The sequence below is a fragment of the Garra rufa genome, chromosome 16 (assembly GCF_049309525.1).
Source record: "Garra rufa chromosome 16, GarRuf1.0, whole genome shotgun sequence".
Classification (NCBI taxonomy): Eukaryota; Metazoa; Chordata; class Actinopteri; order Cypriniformes; family Cyprinidae; genus Garra; species Garra rufa.
This window is the reverse complement of record NC_133376.1, coordinates 31,390,092-31,407,962: the sequence shown is the minus strand read 5'-3', so window position 1 is coordinate 31,407,962 and position 17,871 is coordinate 31,390,092. Positions and strand designations below refer to the sequence as shown.

Here is a 17,871-nt window from a genome sequence, read left to right as displayed (position 1 = left end):
TAAGGATTCTTTACTACAAAACGCTGTATTTATAATTTTCTATTCATAAATGTAAAAACCACTTTTGGTTCAAAAATCTGGCTGAAAAAAAAGCATTAACTGTCTAAAAGACAGTGTTGACAAAATTCAAATGTTTTTTTTTTGGTTCAACTTGTGATATGTAATCAAACTATAATGAAGTAATAAAGACTGACAAGACTTATTTTGTTCATAAAATCAATTTATAAAAAATCTATTTCAAGTATAACATTTCATTGGATGGGTTTACACTTACGTCACAATTTCGTTAGTTACCCAGAAGCGTGGCCATAATGGGCGATATTCAGATGTAAACAACAGCATGCATTGCATGGTTAATGTACTACTGAATATGTTGTTTTCTAATTTATGCTGTCTAAAGTAACCACAGAAAAAATGCATGAAAGTTGCTAAATCATATAGAGAAGGACTTGGAAAGCAGGTAAGGGCGCAATATTTAGACAAACTAAAGTTATTGGTGGTAAAGATACGTATAAGTAAGGAATAATTGACGACGGGCCATAGAATTCTTAGAAAAGAATTCTACGGCCCGAAGTCAATTATTCCGCTTATACTACAGTTACCACACCTCAAGACATCGATCAGATGATATATTTCAAGACATTCATCCGGTTTATATCCTTAAAACGCTATTGTGAGTAGGATTAATTTCTTACGCAGCTCATCCAACAGCTTCGTTGCTAGTTCCAAAACGTTTATCGTCAGAGATGCGCTAACAAAATTAGCGCAAGTGCTAACTGTATGCGTGTGCGTCTGTGAGTGAGAGAGAGCGAGAGAAATAGAGTATGTGCTTTCCGTACATAATAAAACGTAATATTGTGGAAAAAACATGGACATAATCTGTCGTTTTTATCCTGTTGTTTACCGTATGTATTAGTTTTGCCAGTGTCACTGTAGCTTTTGGTTATTTTGCTGTTTTGGGCTGTAAGGATCTTTGAAATAACTGAAATGTGTGGCGAAGTGATATAGACATGTAATGCGGTCAAAAGCTGCCTGGAACTACGTTCGCCGTGCGTTTCCCTGAAAATAATGCACACCTCTAGAACATTCGTCAGCCAATCAGATTCAAGCATTCAACGGCCCTGTAGTATAAGCAGTATTAATTTAGATATTAGCCTAATATTTCATTCTACATGAATGTTGTCTAGATTCTTGCCCTGGAAGTCCTGGGGCCTCATTTATAAAACTTTCTTACGCACTGATTTGATCTTAGAGTGTTCGTACGATCAAATCCACGTCAAAGTACAGATTTATAAAAACCGTCTTTGACGTGGAAAAGTACTTATCTCCACGTCAGATTCCAGCTTGGCGTACGACCGTTTCCTTGTGGTAATGCCTGGTATTGCAGATAGTTCAGCCTCACTAATTTGATTTCTTGCGCTCCTTTTTACTTGCCATTGTCACAGAGTTTTTGTTTTAGGAATGAGCTCATTTTATATGTTAATTAATTAAGCAGGGGCGTTTCGACGGCGGAACATTCAGCTGCACACAATTCCACGATCATTTGTGATTTATAACCGAATGACTGGCGGACGCATGGATTTCGTGGTGCGTTCGTTTCTCTGAATCGCTCTTACGATCAAATCAGAAAAGTTCTTAGATAAAATCAAGGATGGTTTCTACGCAAGTCTTTATAAATGAGGCCCCTGGTTTAGTTTGGCCAACCACAAACGCCTTTTGTTCCTCAGACAATCATTTGCACTCTTCTCCTTGAGTTGTTTTTGTTTAACTTTTGGCAGTCTATATTACTCCAAATGTTTTCCTGGTCCGACCGATTAGTACAGCCCAAAACATGACAATAACTGACCATTTTCAGCAGCAATAATCAGAAAAATAAAAAGTTTTGTTCGGTTCAGTGGCATTATTTACGTTCAGTGCTGCCAATATGGCCGATTGATGATGCCTCGTGAAATACATTAGTGTCTTAAAAAAAGCCTTTTTGTGTGCGGAACCATTTCCTTCCACCACAGATTCAAATCTCAAATTGACAGTTTAACACATGAGCCCAAGCCTCCATTACTAAATCAAGAACCTAATTTTAGAACTAGTAACGAAGGAGCATTGAGTTGCTTCATTGAAAACTTATGTATTATGTAGAGTAGGGTATTATGAGAGAAAGATGGCTTGAGTAAGTGTTATTACCTGCATCTGATAAAGCATTCATTCTTCAGGTCAGTCTCATGTTCAGAATAAAACATTAGTTTTAATCTCCGCTGAGATAAACAATATCTTTGCCTTTCAACTGTTAAGGAATTTCCCATGATAAGGCTGCTCAGTGCATTTGTTGGTTGTGTCTTACAAGGGTTGTTGAAAGTAAAAATAAGATTGTTGTTTCGGTCCCTTTTAATATAAATGTCTTTACTGCCGACTCATTTATAAAGACAGTCTCTTGTCGCCATAATGGCAGAACAATCAATTAAAATCACTATCACTAACACAGAGACTATTACACAAGACCAATTGCGATTATTAAATAATACTATTATTTAGATAAAATATTGTTTATTGAACAATAATATTTAATAAACCACGATAGCCATTATAACAGTTGCTAAGCAATTCAGTCAAAAGTACAAAGACAGTTCTCTGATACAACATTAAAGTTATATACAAATATCTGAGAACAAATAATAGATTAATGAGACCAAAGATTAAGTCTAAACAAATACATTATCACCTAAAAACTCTTAAAACTATACAATATGTGACTCAACAACAGTAATTGATAGAGTTTTCACAACACACCATCAATCGACCATGTTGGTGGCACTGAACATAAACAATGCCAATGAACAGAACAAAACTTGCATATTTTGCTAATTATTGCTGCTGAAAATGGTCAATTATTGTCATATTTTGAGCTGCACTAATCAGTCAAACCTGGAAAAACATTTGGAGTAAAATAGATGGCCAAAAGTTATAACAAATCACGTAGAAGAGTGTAAAAAAACTGTCTGAGGAACAAAAAGGCATTTATGGCTGGTCAAACTGAACCAGGATTTCCAGGGCAAGAATCTTGAAAACATTCATGTTTGTTTTTATCATTTCTGGTCAGGTAGGTGAAATATTAGACTAATATCTTAATTAATACTGATGGTACATATCTTTACCACCTATTAACTTTAGTTTGTCAAAATATTGCACCCTTTTCTGCTTACTAAGTGTTGCTCTATATGATTTAGCAGCTTTCATATGTTTTTTCCATGGTTTAGGCAGCATATATTAGAAGAACAACATATTCAGTAGTACATTAGCTGTGCAATCCATGCTGTTGTTTACAACTGAGTATCACCAATATGGCCATGCAAATGCCACTTCTCTTTGTAAGCACTTTTTGGCACACTCTGTCTTTTACGGCCAGAGCTTTTTTTTGAACATTTTTGTCTTGAACATATCTTTGTTCTACAATATGACCAGTCATATTGTACACACAAATAGTTTCAAATGGTAACAGCAGACCCAGACTGGTGGAACCACCTGGCAGTGGATCAGCACAGAGGCTGATGAACACTCATTTGGCTGTGTGCCGGAGTGGCCTTTTTGCTCCGACTGATGAAAACATGCTCGTCTATTCTCATCAGCGCCCCAATGAGCGCCCAATATTCTTTTGACTGAGCATTGTCATGGAGACAGACCTTCAGCAGCCAATGGCTTTCAGTAGGATACGCAGACATCATTCTCTAATCAGATTACTCTCATCAGTCAAACTCGTTTGCTTTGTTTGCAGCAAAATTGGAAATGCTGGCTGAAATTAAGTAAATAAACAAAACGCACGACAAAAAGGAGGGTAGAATCTAAAACATATGAGATGTGAATAGAAAAAAAAAATCACACAGAATTGACAATGCTTGTAAATATTGTCACAGTCTAATTACACAGACTCAAAAGATGACATGTACAACTATATCATAGTCTCACTGCTGACATGACACAGTCATGGAGCACATAATCTTGGTTGTGCAGTGAGGAGAGAGCCGGTATCATCTCCCAGGTCCTCTGCATTACACCAAGGAGGTTTATCTCCTCCTTAAGATGATGAGAAAAGGATTCTGGGTGCACTACTGGGACATGGCAGCCAACCATATGAGGCTTCTTTGTGTGAACCAATCCATAAATAATGCATATCCCTAAGACATCTGAGAAAATGCGCCTCTCTTCCAGCGCAAACGTCGCTTTACAAGTGAACTAAACATATGGTTTTTCAATGTTCACATGCATGGTTAAATACAAATGTATAAGAGTGTGTTTACATGAGTATGCATGCTTTTAGATGCTTTTTTAGTCTGTTTTTCTCAACTGCAAAGCCCCGGGATGCTGTGTCTTCCAGATACTTTACAGCCCATGCTGTGCAAGATTGAGAATAAACCCCATTGGCTGCTTGCATGTGCTGAAATGTTGATCCACCGCTGTGGACGGCTGTCTCTCGAGTCACAGATCTGCGCAGGCGGCCTCTAGCCCCGCAGCACTAACAGATTGCGGACGTAATTTAGTAACAAAGGGGACTTATAGATTTGTGAATCACACAGAGTGACAGCCGCTTGCTCGGAGTTTGGCGGGTGCTCTATTTTAATGCATATTATTTACATAAATTTCCCCTTTTTTTTTTGCGACGTTTGGCTTCCTGCCACTCAGTGCATTAATCATTGATCTTGAAAGTTAGGGAAGAGTTCAAGCTTTATGTTACTTTTCAGTGGAACTATAAAACTGCAAAAGCCCTGTCCCTTGATGGCGGTCCATATCCATGACAAATTATTTGAGCTCATGTGGTGAGAACAACAGCTCCTAGCTACAGTATGTCTGAGTGCTCAAAAATCCAACCAAAGCTTGTTAAGAGGGGTTTCAAACCAAATAGGTGCAAAAACATTAGGTGTGACAGGGGTGACTGTAAAACAGATGGGATTGACATTGATGGTTATTTGCACCATTTCTGGCTTCTAGATGAGAGTATTTTTGGAAATCATTTGATTGGCTGATTTACCTGTTGCTGCAGTGTGGGCGTGCAGAGCTGATGTAGCACTGATAGAGAAAGTAGTGATGGCCACTTTTAAAACACTGCCTTATGAAGCTTAAAATGCTTTACGAATTAGTTTTTTGAAACGGTGGTTCGAAGCGAGTATCAGACTCTTGTTATTTCAGTAAATGAGGCTTCGTTGCGTCATAAGTGTTTCAAAACGTTTCGAAATTTCAATGGTTTGCCATTTGCCTCAGTGGCGAACCATTGAAACAGCGTCTATGGATTTGACCTGATCTCGAATCAGTTTTGTAGACATTTATAATAAAACGTTTGTGTAATTAAAATGGTGATTAGCCTAGTAGTTAACAGTGTCTTATTTGCCTCTGTAGACAAGCCCTGCAAATTAATAATAATAATTTTTAAAACATATTATTATTTTAATTGCATTTAATATGTTATACTTTCAATAAAACATTAGCAATGGATTTGTAAAATCTTATCTGCATGTTTAAGCTTGAATTTTTTGTTGCATTTACACAGTTTTGACTAGCAGGCGTCACCAGCGTGTGGCGTTTAGAGCGCTTCGAAACAGAGAATAATTTTGCAAATTGATTAGAGGCTTCGAAAAGATTCTTTTGCAGATGTCTGTCGGTTTATTATTGTTTTTTTTTGTAAATAAGCATGAAGCAGGGGCGCTTCTATCGCCTTTCATCAGTATACCCCATCCAAAAACATATTTTGATATTCATATTAATAGATATAAATTGTATTTACCTGCAGTAGGAAGTCATTAACAAGATTCACATGCAATAAAGACCTGCTTCGAGGTTGACAAACCATAGAAGACATTTGCTTGTTTTGTGTAAGTGGTTCAGTGCGTGAGTGAACTGTCCGAATGATTTAAACTCACGAACCGTTTAGACCTGCAAACACGTTTGCCCAATATGCTCAAAAGAGTGATTCATTTGCCAATCTGGCATCACCAGTTATGATTCTAAACAGCTGACAGAAAATGAGAAAATTATGCAGGTTAGAATAGAGGATTTGCACTTACGTCATGGTTTGGTCAGTTACCCTGATGCATGGCCATGTTGGAGATGCTCGGATGAAAACAACAGCATGGTTAATGTACTACTGAATACGTTGTTCTGCTAATTTATGCTGTTTAAACCACAGAAAAAACAGGAAAGGGTGCAATAGTTTTCCAAACTAAGGTTAATAGGTGGTAAAGACTTGTACAAGCAGTATTAATTATGATATTAGCCTAATGTTTCACCTACCTGACCGGAAATGATAAAAACACTGGTTCAGTTTGGCCAACTACAAACGCCTTTTGCTCCTCATTTTTTTGCACCCTTCTCCTTGAATTGTTATAACTTTGGCAGTCTATAATACTCTAAGGCCCAGTTTCACAGACAGGGCTTAGACTAAGCCAGGATTAGGCCATAGTTCAATTAGGACATTTAAGTCATTTTTATAAACACGCTTAGAAAAAAACATTACAGGTGTGCATCTTGAGACAAAACAAAGGCACTGATATATTTTAAGATCAATCAGTGCAATTTTGTTTCAGTTGAAACAGCACAGATTTACATTTTAGTCTAGGACTAAGCTTAAGCCTTGTCTGTGAAACCGAGGGTAAATGTTTTTCTTAGTCCTACCGATTAGTACAGCCCAAAACATGACAATAATTGACCATTTTCAGCAGCAATATTCAACAAAATACGCAAGATTCATTTGGTTCAGTGGCATTGTGTTGCCAATATGGCCGATTGATGACGCATCGTGTAAACACTGTATAAAAACCTGCTTCGCCGTTGACAAACCATAGAAGACATTTGCTTGTTTTGTTTTCTACAATGCGACAACAAACTAAATATGCACCTCAATCAGTGCTCTTTTTGTTTTCGGTCTTAAATTACCTCAGTGCGAGAAACCGCTGCAAGTGATTTAGATTGTGAGTGAACTGGCTGAATGAATCAAACTCATGAACCGTTTCCAATAAGCTCAAATGAGTGATTCATTCAGCAATCTGGCATCACCAGTTTGGATTCTGAGCAGCTGGTATAAAACACATGAGAAAATGATTCTCAGGTCGATATATGTCAATGCCATTGACACATAAGGATTTATCAGTAATATTTCACTGGGGCTGGTGTGGCCTGGTGAGTGTTCTCCAGTGTATTTGTACAGATGCTTTAACTTTAAATGCAGCTTGTGCCATTTCCTGAACCCATTTATCATTTTCTGTCTCCTCCCTGGCTGCCCAATCTAAAAAAATGGGAAGAAAGTACAGCATATGGGCTGGCTGTCTTAGTAATTGCTATGTAGCAAACAAACAGATTTCTATTTCATCAAATTGATCAATGTCTTTGGTGAAGATAAATACCATATGGGGGTTAATTGGAAGTCATTTTGAAGGTTTTAGATCTTTAAATTTTAAAGGACAAAGAAAAGAGAATGTGCTAATAAGAAAACGACGGAAAAGCATCCATTCTAATTTAAGACAACTGTTGCAAAACCACTTATGATTTTGATAATATTAAACTAGAATCACCACTTCACTAATTAGAACTTGCTAACAAAATTACAGTTATCACATACGTGACCTGTGATTTTATTTGGTTAAAGGTTGTATCAGCGATTCTAGGCTGAAACATAAAGTGTCACTTTCAGCTGACCTTTCTTCATGATCCACTCGCTGCCTGGCCCATAAATTGTCTGTAAAAAAAACGCGTCTCTGTGGTCAGCCTAGGGTCCGAGATATGCCAAAAAAACAATCGGTGCTACCAATGATTTCACAGCAAAACAAACAGTGTTCCAACCAATCACCGTCAGGGGGTTGGTGTTGTGGACTTTCGCTCCGCCTCCCTCACATCCCTGCACCAGTACGAAAGTCCACAACACCAACCCCCTGACGGTGATTGGTTGGAACACTGTTTGCTTTGCTGTGGAAAGGCTGATAGCACCGGATCGTGAAGACAGGTCAGCTGAATTTGACACTTTATGTTTCAGGCTTGAAATCGCTGATACAACCTTTAAACAAGAAACTATCTATTTTCAAACTTAGGCTTTTTATGCCTTCAAAGAAGGATATGACAGACCAGATTCAAACCTGCATCCTTATGAGCACTGCAGCTCCAATGTAGTTATTGCAAAAAGTCCCTCTTTTAGTTACAGAACTTTTTTCATGTGTGAAAATGTTTTTAAAGATTAGTTCACTCAAAAATATTTGACAGCAGTGGAGCTCAGCAAGAGTTCATTTGATATGCCATTTAGAAACAGAAAATTGCTCTTCATTTTGTTTTAATACTGATAAGTGATCATTATATACCATTATGCTAATAAATCAATCATACAGTTATTTACATAAACGACTAGATTAATGATTTTACCATTTATATTATGCAAAGGAAACAAGTTCTCAGAAGTGAGCTCCAGTCCAGAAATGCCCATTTCCCTCCATTTCAAAAGGGAACTTGTAGGTTTATTAGAGCTGGTGGCCTGTGATTGCCTTTTAATGAGAGAATGACTGGGAGCGAGAGATAAGGAAAGTTCAGACTGAGAGGTCCTTGGTGGGATTAGAATAATCATCAAAAATGCCATGTCTTTAAAAAATCCACAATAGGACATGGCAGCCCAGCACACTTCCTCTCTCCGCAGCCAACCTATTTGCATTCCAGTGCAATGGTCCAGTGGATGCTTGTGAATATAGAATTGGTTCTCTTGTTAAAGAACCGCCGGGCTATAGATTGAACAGGAAAAAGAAAACTCAGCCTGCAAAGGAAAGAAACTTAAATGTCACAACTGTGTGACAAGATTAATGTAGCTCGCATTTAATTCACCTTTGTGATGAGCTGATTAAGTCTGTCTAGAATGAAATATAAAAGACTGCCAAATTACACGACTATTATATTTTCAAATACATCTATTGGCCAATATGCCAGGCTTCCATACATTGTTGAGGTATTTTAGAAACAAGCACATTCGGAGGAAAACTGCTTTTTACATTGGAAAGAGAAATTTCACACTGAAATGATCATCATGCTCAGTTGAACAACAGTAATACAACACTACAATCTGATAAGAACTCTTTGCTTTTCAGTTCCAATGACAAAAGGCAAGTGCCGGTCTGTTTCCAATTGATTCATTTTTCGCATTACCGTTTGCTGATGGCGATCACACCTTCAAAGGACAGATGCACTTCTGCCAGTTCAGAAAAGCAGGTCTGAATATGTCGACTGAGATATTGATCCCATGAGTGGTGGGTCTGTGTAGTTCAAGAGCAGCCAAAGGCAGTGACCTCGCTGAACATGTGCTCGCTTCTCTTTGCTCGACATGCTTTCAAGTGTTTTTCAGGATTTAAAAAAGTGGAAAAGCTTGTTCGGCTGTCTTAGATGTACTTCTCAAACCTTCAGAGGACATTGGCTTGTCGGTCCTTTGGGAAAAGCTTCCCCCTGAGAGATTTCTAATGGCGTCTGTTTTAGGACTCACACCGTGAGTCATTCAGTCATTGCACCGCGGTCTATATTTACACCCGATGACAAAATCTTAACCCTGGCCCATCTCTTTAGGGAGTTGTTGTGATGTTTAGAAAAGGCCTGCAAATAGTTGTCGAATCCAGTGAATCAATTAAGGTGATTATTCCCATTGCCCATTGTTCACAGAGATTCATCTCAGTGAATTTTGAGGTGTTTTGGAGCACATCCTGGTGACAAGCCCAACTTTCGGCGAGAAAGGATTATGTTTCTCTGCCGTAAAGCATTCTGACATTCTGAATAAAAATAAACTTCAATGGACTCAGATCAAGGTTCACCGATCATTCTCGCAGGCGCTGAATCCATTATTCAAGGTTAGAGATGCTGTTTACTGAAATGAAAATGGGCTGCATCTATTATACATTCACATTACACTCATAGCAGGAGTACTGCTTTTTGTTTGTTAGAAGTAATGCACGTTTTGAAAATATAAAGATGCTTCCAGGAAGTCGCATATGAGACCTGCACTGCATTTACACTCAGCGCTCTCAAGATGCTAATTATGGAACATTACACAAGTGATCACCAGTGATCTAACCATGCAGATATAGTACAACTTATTTCACTGCTTAGAATCCAGCATTTTCCTCTGTATGTAGATAGTTTACCCAAAAATGCATTATGCAGGCATTATTTACAAACCCTCATATTGTTCCTAACCAGTATTATTTGTTTCTGTGGAACATAGAGGAGACATTTTTGAATTATAGAATTATACAGTCATTGCTAAACAACAGTCCTCTTCAACTTTTTCTTAGTGTGAGTAACACTGGGAAAAAAATGAAGAACATTTTTTACCACTATAAAGAACATTTTCTTTAATGAAATGGTTCTTTATGGAACCTTACATGCCAATAAAGCATTTATTTGTGCCAATTAAACATATATTCTTCCATGTTGTGATGTACAGTACAATATAAGTGTAACAAATTATTAAAAAATAAAAAATATATGGAGTGAATTTTTTCTTTATGTTGACTTAAAGGAGTAGCTCACTTTCAGAACAAGAATTTACAGATAATGTACCATTTCTTTACTAATGAAGAAATACATGAACATCTTGGATGACAAGGGGGTGACCCTTGTCATCCAAGATGCTCATGTCTTTCTTTCTTCAGTCGTAAAGAAATGGTGTTTTTTGAGGAAAACATTTCAGGATTTCTCTTTATATAATGGACTTCTAAGATGCCCCTGAGTTTGAACTTCCAAAATTGCGTTTAAATGCAGCTTCAAAGGACTCTAAATGATCCCAGCAGAGGAAGAAGGGTCTTATCTAGAGAAACGATCGGTTATTTTCTAAAAACAAAGTACTTCAGTTGAAAAAGGTAGGGTAGGGCGAAAAACTGATATCAAAATCTAATTTTCTCCTCCAACTTTAAAATCGTCCGATGTTGTTTTACCTTTTGTTGTAAAGGGCGTTACACTTTCTTTGCACATTCACTTTGTAAACACTGGGTCGAAACTTCCTCCTACGTCACACATGCGTGATTAGGTAATACGTGGCATCGAGCAAGATGCATTTGTCGTTATAAAGTATAGAAATTAGCATTTTTCTTAGTAATTGGTCGATCATTTTGCTAGATAAGACTCTTAATTCTTGGCTGGCATTGTTTAAAGCCCTTTGAATCTGAATTGAAATTGCAATTTAGACCTTCAACCCGGTGGCCACCATCGAAGTCCACTCTATGGAGAACAACCCTAGAATGTTTTCCTCAAAAACCTTAATTTTTTTCGACTGAAGAAAGAAAATCATTAAGATCTCGGATGGCAAGGGGATGGGTAAATTATCAGGAAATTTTAATCCTGGAAGTTAACTCTTTTAAGTCTAAATGTAGGCTACAGTAACTTCAAAATCGTCCGACATGGTTTTACCTTTTTTGTAAAGGGCATTTGACTTTCTTTGCACGTTCGCTTTGTAAACACTGGGTTGATGCTTCCGCCTAAACACATGTGCGTAATTATGTAATGCGTGAAGTTGAGCTAGTGCAAGATGAGCATTTGTGGTTAAAAATGATATTCATTTTTATTTTTCTTAGAAAATTACTGATCTTTTCACTAGATAAGACCCTTATTCCTTGGCTGGTATCGTGTAGAGCCCTTTGAAGCTGCATAGACACTGCAATTTGGACCTTCAACCCATTTATCCCCATTGAAGTTCACCATATGGAGAAAAATCCTGGAATGTTTTTCTCAAAAACCTTACTTTTTTGACTAAAGAAAGAAAGGCATGAACATCTTGGATAACATGAGGGAGAGTAAATGTTCAGGATATTTTAATTCTGGAAGAGAACGTCTCCTTTAATAGGATTCTTGTGTGAAAATTGATGTAAAGTGAGACTAGTATGCTCCTCACATAAACCATCATATTTTTTTATAGAGGACTGGAAATACAGCACAATGTGAATGTTTGAAACAGCATGAAGGTGAGTAAAGAACAGATTAATTTTTGGGTAAACTATCCCTTTAAATTTGTACCTTAGCAAAAGTGCCTCAAACAAACTCTAGAGGTGACAAACAGAAACTGCCTTCAAGTGGGAGGCATTTCCAGCTGTTCTTTTCTTGTGATGTCCCTAGTCGGGCTCGTAACAGACTGGAGGTCAGCTGGGACTGTCCTGCTTGGCTGTTCCTGCTCCCCTCTCAACGGTGACAAGCAAGGCTCCAGTGTGACTCTGTAATCCGTTCATCCGTCATCCCGTCTCACTCCATGTGCGCCGCCATACATCTCTCTGCGTTGCTCATTTAACTTCACCATCCATCTTATCCCAGTGACTTCCTGCATCTACACACAACACGAACGCTGGCCAAGCAAGCCTGTCCGATTCACCCACGGTAGACGGAGGGGTGCGCCTCCACTTTAACTTTTGATTCACAGCGTAGCGTTTAGTGATTTCCATCTCAGAGAAGAGATCAAAAGCTGTGCATTAACACAGCCTTTGTAGGACAGAAGTGAAATCATGAGCGCATTAGCGTGGTTCGTACGCAGCACCCGTGGTGGCGCAGGAGAGGAGGCAGGGGATCTGTCTCTGTCAGTGCGCTGATGAGCCTGTGTGATTAACAGGCCTCTGTTCTCTGAGCAGACCGTGGAACAGTGGGAGCCACTGATGAGCCAACGTACAAATACAATGCTCTTTCCTGTCTCCCTCACTTTCACTTTCTTTCACTTGTGTACTTAAGCATAATGCTTTCTCTTGGTCCATCACTCCGTCGCTCCCACTCACGTCTGCCCTTTGCAACAAATAAAACAAATCACAACTCTTGCAGCAAAACCTGCAAATGATTGCAAGTGACTTATTGACCTTTTAACATTGTAGATTTTATACCCAAAGATAAAAATTCTGATTATAGCTACTTATTACTTTTGTGTAGGTTCAAACTTTTGATTCTTTCTTTTGCGAAAGACATGAGAATGGTTTTTATGCTTTTTTCCAATCAGACGTTGAAGCTTTAAAGTGCCAAAACAGATGCAAAGTTAATAACAATTAATAACTATAATAAATAATTAATATTTTCTGCGAATAATGACAAATTTAAATGTTCTTCATATTGTATATGGAAGCCAACTTCCACAATTAAGTAAATCATAAGACATAAGTAATACTTATAGCAAAAAGTTAAATTTATGAGATACCAAGTTATATTTGTGAAATAAAAAGTCATAATGACTTAAAAAGTCAACCAATATTTTTGCTTTGCTTTGCATTATTACAACCTCCAACCTGTCATTATTTTGACTTTTTATAATTATTATTTTTGATGTCACAATGTCAACATTTTATCTCATTATGACTTAGTTTGTCATAATCTTGACTTTATCTCATAACTGACCAATTATATCATTTCGAATTATTACAGTTTGATATAATTATGATTTACCAAAGCATATTTTTTCCTTATGTCCATGTTCCTTATGGTTTCCATATGCAATACATATTTTTGAGAAACAGATTTCAATTTTAAAAGAAAAATCATGCTTAATAAAAGTAAATCATAAGTAAATCAAGTTTGACTTGATCTTAATTGACTAAGTATCTCATAATTTTGAATTATAAAAGTTTAAGTAATTATGATTTACCAAAGCGTATTTTTTCCTTATATGGCAGAAATGGGTTTCTATATACAAAATACATCTTTTTGAGAAACAGATTTAAATTTAAATGAAAAAATCGTGCTTAATAAAAGTAAATCATAACTAATCAAAAAATAGAATTTATTGTATTTATAGAGTTTTTATGTTATAAAATGATTTTTGATGTCACAATTTCAACATTTTATCTCATTATGACAGCTTGTCATAATCTTGACTTTTCCTCATAAATTACTTAGTATCTCATACTTTCAAATTATTAAGATTTTAAATGTTAATGATTTACTGAAGCACAATTTATTTTCCTTATGTACATCTTTTTGATGAACAGATGTAAATTTATCGTTATAAACAGAAAATCTTAACAGTTGCCCTAACTCTTGTAAATATTTAATTAATTTTTTCCTGTTCACATAAGCATACTTTGATTCATTCATGAAAAAACAAGATCCACATCTCGAGTTCAACTCACTGACTCAGCAATCTGTGAGAAACTGTGAGTGACGCAAATTTTAATGTATTTCTTCCTGACACAAGGTTTCAGTATTCATTTCAGAATACTTACTCTTATTATAATTTTATAGTGCTTTTGCTTTAAAAAAATCTCTGAAAAATTCTAACCCTTGTAAATTGCATGCACAACAACTAGGAGTATGAGCTAAACAAAGATGACTTTCTGTCATGTTTCATGTATGTTCGCTTGTTCAAACTACATTCATCCATCCACTATGTTGCCCCAAGCTATTCTGTCTCTCAACAATGGTATGGTAGTGTCAAGTCAGACTCAGATCAAATATTCTGCCCCTTTACGATTTATGATTAATATCAATCTCGAAGCTGAGAAGCTTAGGAAGAGGGCCGCATGTCACTTAAGATATCCTTTGCTTGTATATTTCATAGTACATCACTGGGAGTAATATTTCCACGGATGTTTGTGTCTGTAGTTTATTGAAAATCTGGACGTGACGCCGGATGGTCAGAGACCCTCTGCTGAGATAAAAGTGGGCACGACACGATTGTGCAGCCAAAAGGAAGAAAGATAGATTGATGGGAAATAATACAATTCGCAGGGAGGAGTGTATGAGAGAATAGCAAAGGGAGAAAAAGAAAGAGCGTGGGATTGAGGCACAGTGGCAGGTGTCATGGATCCTCTCATGCCGTCTCACACACCCACACTGTGTCTTCATTATGTATGCTGTTCAGGCCCACACAATCACACACATTACAATGCCATAGTCACAGTGTGAGCAATCAAACAGCTCAGGCTATCGGCAAGCATACTGCTCTTTTAGACTGCCTCAAAAATGAGGTTTGCTGTTTGTACTGGATGCCTTCCTGAACGTTTTGATGAGAGAATATCATGTGAGTTATTGCAGTATGCTGGGGTTCAGATAAAGAATATTTATACAACAGTCAGTTCCAGTCCTCAAATCAGGTCTGTGTATTAGTGATGGAAATTAAGTGACTGCATTTGTTCATCATTAGGTGGCGACAAGTGACTGTCTTTATGAGTGAGACATTGAATCATTACTTGAACCAATTTGTTCAAATGCAGTTTGATTTAGAAACGCAACAAGACTGTGTGAGCCATTGAATCATTCACTCAAAGGATTCATTCAAAAGTTTGTAGTTTTGAGCACATGAACCACAAAGCAAAATCATTTGTGACCATAGACTACAAAACCAGCCACTAAGGGGCAAATCAATAAAAAACGGAATAAATACGCTTTCCATTGATGTACAGTTTGTTAGGATAGGACAATATTTGGCCAAGATACAATTATTTGAAAAACTGGAATCTGAGGGTGCAAAAAAAATCTAAATATTGAGAAAATAACCTTTAAAGTTGAAATGAAGTTCTTAGCAATACATATTACTAATCAAAAATTAAGTTTTGATATATTTACGGTAGGAAATTTACAAAATATCTTAGTGGAACATGATCTTTACTTAATATCCTAATGATTTTTGGCATAAAAGATAAACAAAGACATAGAATGTTGCCTATTACTACAAATATACCCATGCTACTTTGAAATGTGGTCTAGGGTCACATTTTTATAAGTGGCAAACTCTGAATCCTAGATAATTCAAATAGCAGATTGTCACTGAAAGGGGTATGTCGATGTGATCATGGCAGAAAACAGATCTATAATCTATACATAAGTAAGAGGAAAGCAAGTCTGTAGTGAATGGTGTAATGTCATTCACTCAACTTTCACGGTTTCCTTTGCAGTTGTGATGGTATGTATGAATATGTGTTAGAAAAGTAGAATTTAGATAACTTAGTATTTTTGGTTTATAGTTCAGAATATATTTTTTTTATTGTTTGCTTAGGGGCCATTGGCATGTTGCATCTTATGTTGCATCTTTTGCACGCTTAAGTTTGTTATTTCAAATGTAGACCCGTGACAAGCCAGAGTCAGAATAAAGTCAGAATTGCAAAATAGAAACTCCTAATTCTGACTTTTTTTTCTGGCAATCGTGAGTTTATACCTCACAATTCTGACATTTTATCTCAGAATTGTGTGATACAATCTCGCATTTGCAAGTTATAAATTCAGAATTGCATGATATAAACTCACAATTGCGAGTTAAAAAGTCTGAAATGTGTAACAAACTCCCAATTCTGACTTTTTTCTCAGAATTGTCAGAATTGTGTGATATCAACTGCATGAAATAAAGTCAGAATTGCAAAATAAAAACTCTCAATTTTGACTTTTTTTTTCTGGCAATTGCTAATTTATGTCCCACAATTCTGACTTTTTTTTCCTCAGAATTGCATGATGCAAACTCTCAATTTTGAGATATAAAATCAGAATTGTGCAATATAAACTCACAAGTCTAACTTTTTCTCAGAACTACGTGATATCAACTTGAAATTGCAGAAAGTCAGAATTGCATGATGACTTTTCTCAGAATTGTGTGATATAAACTCACAATAGCGAGAAACAGTCTGAATTGCTAAATAGAAACTCCCAATTCTGACTTTTTTATGGCAATTGTGAGTTAATACCTCACAATTCTGACATTTCTTCTCAGAATTGTGTGATGCAAACTCACAACTGCGAGTTATAAAGTCAGAATTGCATGATATAAACTCACAATTGCGAGTTAAAAAGTCTGAAATTTGTAACATAAACTACCAATTCTGACTTTTTTCTCCAAATTGTGATATAAAGTCAAAATTGCATGATACAAACTCACATTTCTAACTTTTTTCCTTAGAATTGTGTGATATAAACTCATGCAATGTCAGAACTGTGAAATAAAAACTTTATATCTCACATTTCTGACTTTTTTTTCACATTCTTTTTTTCTCAGAATTGTGAGATTTTAAAGTTTAAGAGGAAAAAGACACTGATATGTTTATATCTTGCAATTCTGACTTTATAACTCGCAAATGCGAGTTTGTATCATGCAATTCTGAGAAAGTCCCAATTGTTATTGCTTTTTTCAAATTAAATCTAGTAGTAGAGCTACTGCAAGCTATTACGGTGCTGTAAATCCATTTATCTTTCACTGAAACTTCCGTGTCGTCATAGCGTGAGCACGTCATGGTTGCTTAACTACGGCGGATGGCTCCTGAGGGCTTTAGAAAGAAGGAGAAAGCGGTGCGGGTGTTTTCCACGTGTTTTTAGATGCAACATGTGAACAGTCCCTTCCACTTCCATTATGGCTGTCAAAAGTGGCCTCAGGAGAGAAGCCAAAAGCTTTTTTCCCCCAACTGAAATTATCCCCTAATAATTTCCTAAATATTAAATTTGAATATATTGATATTGATAATATGCAAGTACAAAATTCTAATTTAGTTTTTTAGCCATTTACTAACCATTTACTTTACTAAAATTAACTTCCATGTTATGTTTCTGATTTATTAATATGAATGTGACTTGAATATTAACAATACATGACCAAATATCAGCACTTTTTCTTTCTTTTTTTTCTCAACTTTTTTAGTGGTTTGATGCAGACAACAGCAAACACAGCTATACCTGCCAGTAACATCAACACAAATACCCTATACTTTTTTTTTTCTTCCTTTGGCAGACAGCAAAACCTTCACGTAAGAAAGTAATGATGTCCTGGAAGATCAAGGAAGTTAAGGAGGTTAACTTGTGTCACCCACCTCTGGGGAAATAAGAGACAAACCCAGATTTCATAGCCTCACTGCAGCTTCCCATGAACAAACGATCCATTTTCTCCAGTGTCACAGCGGATAACAGGACTTTCACCAACTTTCAGACTAAACTGTC

The 17,871-nt window shown here is 36.6% G+C and overlaps 1 long non-coding RNA gene across 1 annotated transcript in view; it reads right to left on the bottom strand.

The window, feature by feature from the left end:
• The window catches only part of LOC141288229 (uncharacterized), a 31,815-nt gene extending 13,944 nt beyond the window's left edge, over window positions 1–17,871 (bottom strand). Inside the window, exon 1 of the long non-coding RNA XR_012339640.1 lies at window positions 17,745–17,871. This is a non-coding gene — a long non-coding RNA (uncharacterized lncRNA). The remainder of the gene's footprint in view (window positions 1–17,744) is intronic.